Source organism: Entelurus aequoreus, linkage group LG05 (assembly GCF_033978785.1).
Source record: "Entelurus aequoreus isolate RoL-2023_Sb linkage group LG05, RoL_Eaeq_v1.1, whole genome shotgun sequence".
Taxonomy (NCBI): domain Eukaryota; kingdom Metazoa; phylum Chordata; class Actinopteri; order Syngnathiformes; family Syngnathidae; genus Entelurus; species Entelurus aequoreus.
The window spans coordinates 73116603-73120404 of record NC_084735.1 but is presented as its reverse complement, the minus strand read 5'-3'; positions in this window follow the sequence as shown (position 1 = coordinate 73120404).

The window sequence follows — 3802 nt, the reverse complement described above, 5'->3', positions numbered from 1 at the left end:
ACCTCCCTCCCCCATTTACACTCATTCACACTCATTCACACAAAAGGGTTGTTTCTTTCTGTTATTAATATTCTGGTTCCTACATTATATATCAATATATATCAATACAGTCTGCAAGGGATACAGTCCGTAAGCACACATGATTGTGCATGCTGCTGGTCCACTAATAATACTAACCTTTAACAGTTAATTTTACAAATTTTCATTAATTACTAGTTTCTATGTAACTGTTTTTATATTGTTTTACTTTCTTTTTTATTCAAGAAAATGTTTTTAATTTATTTATCTTATTTTATTTGACTCATTTTTTTAAAAAGTACCTTATCTTCACCATACCTGGTTGTCCAAATTAGGCATAATAATGTGTTAATTCCACGACTGTATATATCGGTTGATATCGGTATTGGTTGATATCAGTATCTGTAATTAAAGAGTTGGACAATATCGGCATATCGGATATCGGCAAAAAGCCATTATCGGACATCCCTAGTTTTTACAACTTTATATTGTTAATGGAAAAACAGTACAAGTTATTTTTTTTTATTTTGGCAACTTAGCTGCCAGTTTTTCTACCGTAAAAACAGCTGTATCTTTTTTCCATTTACAGTAATACGCCGTTAAAAACAACAACCGGAGATGTTCCAGTCAAAAACTGGCAGCTCAGTCAACAGAATTTTAACGCAAAAAAAGAGTAGTATTTTTTTTTTCAATTTACAGTAATATGCTGTAAAGAACAACGTAAAATGTATTGTCATTTTTATTCATTTGAAGGGTAGTTTGCTGTAAAGTTAAGTATTTTTATTTAGACAAAAACATGTTTGGAAAGTATGATATTATACTGGAATATTTGTTGCAATATTGGATACTATTAAAGTTTACAAGGTATGCAATTTCAAGCAGTACATATATTTTTTCTGTCAAAATGAATAAAATCAATTACATTTAGTGAGAAAATAGGAAGAACTTTATTGACACATATCATTTCCAGGTCTGTGCGGGCCAGATAAAATGATGTGGCGGGCCAGATCTGGCCCCTGGGCCTTGTGTTTGACACCTGTGCTTTAGATTAATACGACTCAAATACGGGTAAAAAGTAGTCGTCCAAATAATTACAAGTAAGTATTCAGTGAAAAAACTACTCGAGTCTTGAGTAACTGGTGAGTAACTTCTGATTTATTTTTTAATGGTACTCACATTACAACTGTAGTTGGTGTGTGTGTGTGTGTGTGTGTGTGTGTGTGTGTGTGTGTGTGTGTGTGTGTGTGTGTGTGTGTGTGTGTGTGTGTGTGTGTGTGTGTGTGTGTGTGTGTGTGTGTGTTCTTGTATTTCTACCCTTCTTGAGACATCAACAAGGAAAATTATCTTCCATATGAGGACCGGTGAACAATATAGGACATAAATCATGGTCCCAAAATGGAAAACCATTGCATCTAATAGAGAATGTCACATTTGCACCCCTGGTGGTGAAATGTATCAACATTAGGGTGGTCCCAAAAAGGAGGGATTTTTCAAATTGACTGTGTGTCTGTTTCAAAAGTACTCCACCTCTGGTCAACATATGAAATAACAAGTGCGTGTAAGAAATCTAAATGCGCCCCCTGTGACGGGTAAACTTAGTTAATTAAAAACACATTTTATAGAGAACAATTATAGTTTTAAACAACTTTGTATTTTGGTACTTTCTTGACTTCAGTGGTGTTTCTCACTCTCTTTATCAAAGTGTTCATACTCACAACCTTCTCTGGCCCCATGGTTGTTATTTTGCAACCAGGGCCAAAAACCAGGGCCAAATTTTTCTGAATATTATTTTCCATAACCATCATAAAAAAACATAATAGGAATTTCAACAACTTGAAGTTGCCCTCTTGGCAGACCGATATTATCGGCCGATAAATGCGTTAAATTGTAATATCGGAAATTATCGGTATCGTTTTTTTTATTATCAGTATCGGTTTTTATTTTATTTTATTTTTATTATTTTTTTATTAAATCCACATAAAAAACACAAGATACACTTACAATTAGTGCACCAACCAGCCCTGAATATTATTTTCCATAACCATCATAAAAAAACATAATAGTAATTTCAACAACTTGAAGTTGCCCTCTTGGACAAAATATGTCTTTTTTTTTTTTTTGCCATTTCTCACGCTACAATTTTCAACTGGAAAACTTCAGTAATCTGTTCTAAAAAGTTAGCCAAACTATAAAAACTGAAACTATTTTACAAAATAATGTAAATCATCCATCCCATCCATTTTCTACCGCTTATTCCCTTCGGGGTCGCGGGGGGCGCTGGAGCCTATCTCAGCTGCAATCGGGCGGAAGGCGGGGTACACCCTGGACAAGTCGCCACCTCATCGCAGGGCTAATGTAAATCAAATGATCAATTATCAAAAATATGAACTAAAAACACATTTCAAAGAGAACAATTATAGTTTTAGACACCGTTGTACTTTCTTGAATTCAATAGTGTTTCTCACCTTCTTTATCAAAGTGCTGGTACTCACAACCATTCTTGGCTCCATGGTTGCTTATTTTGCAGCCGTATTCAACGAATAAAAAAATCCTGAAGTCATACACGGGCAGATGGACTAGTGAAATACCTGAAAAGGCCTAATTTTTGTGAATTATTTTTTCCTTAACCATCACACAAAAACAGATGTAATAGTAATTTCAACAACTTGAAGTGAGCAAAAAACTATGTTTCACACATATTTCACTTGTACTCTTCTTGCCCTCAGTCTTCTCTTTGATAAGATATGTCTTTTTTTTTGGCCATTTCTCGCGCTACAATTTTAAACTGGAAAACTTCAGTAATCTGATCTAAAAAGTTAGCCAAACTACAAAAACTGAAACTATTTTACGAATTAATGTACATTTTATAGAGAACACTTTTTCAGACACCTTTGTACTTTCTTAAATTCAATAGTGTTTCTCACCTTCTTTATTAAAGTGCTGGTACTCACAACCATCCTTGGCCCCATGGTTGCTTATTTTGCAGCCATACTCAATGAGTTAAAAAAAAAAGCCTGAAGTGACACACAGGCAAATGGATTAGTGTAACACCTGAGAAGGCCTACAAAAACCAGGGCAACATTTTTGTGAATGAGTTTGTCCATAGATATCATGTCTAACAGATATAATAGTCATTTTAACAACTACAAATGACAAAAGCAAAACATGCTGCAAACAGAATGAACTTTTTTCTCTCGTTGCCCTCAGTCTCCTCTTGGATAAAATGTCTTCTTAAAGAACACAGGGGTATGGTGCGTTCAAAACGGCTTGGTTTTCGCAGTTTCCAGCGCTACTATTATAAACTGGAATACCTGTGTAAACTCCGCAAGTATAATAATATAATAATAATTTTTGCAAATAATTTTACAAAATAATGTAAATATCCAATTTATCTGTTCAAAACATCCAAACATATTAACACAAAACACATTTTATAGTCAACAAATAACTTTTAAACAAAATTATATTTTGGTACTTTCTTTAATCCAATAATGTTTCTCACTCTCTTTATCAAAGTGCTTGTACTCACAACCTTCTTTGGCCCCGTTGTTGCATATTTTGCAGCCATACTCAAAAAAGCCTGAAGTGTTACACGGGCAAATGGACTAGTGAAACACCTGGGAAGGCCTACAAAAACCAGGGCTACCTTTTTGTGAATGATGTTGTCCATAGATATCATGTCCTACAGATATCATTGTAATTTTAACAACTAAAAGTGACGAAAGCAAAACATGCTGCAAACAGAATCAACTTTTTCTCTCTCGTTGCCCTCAGTCTCCTCTTG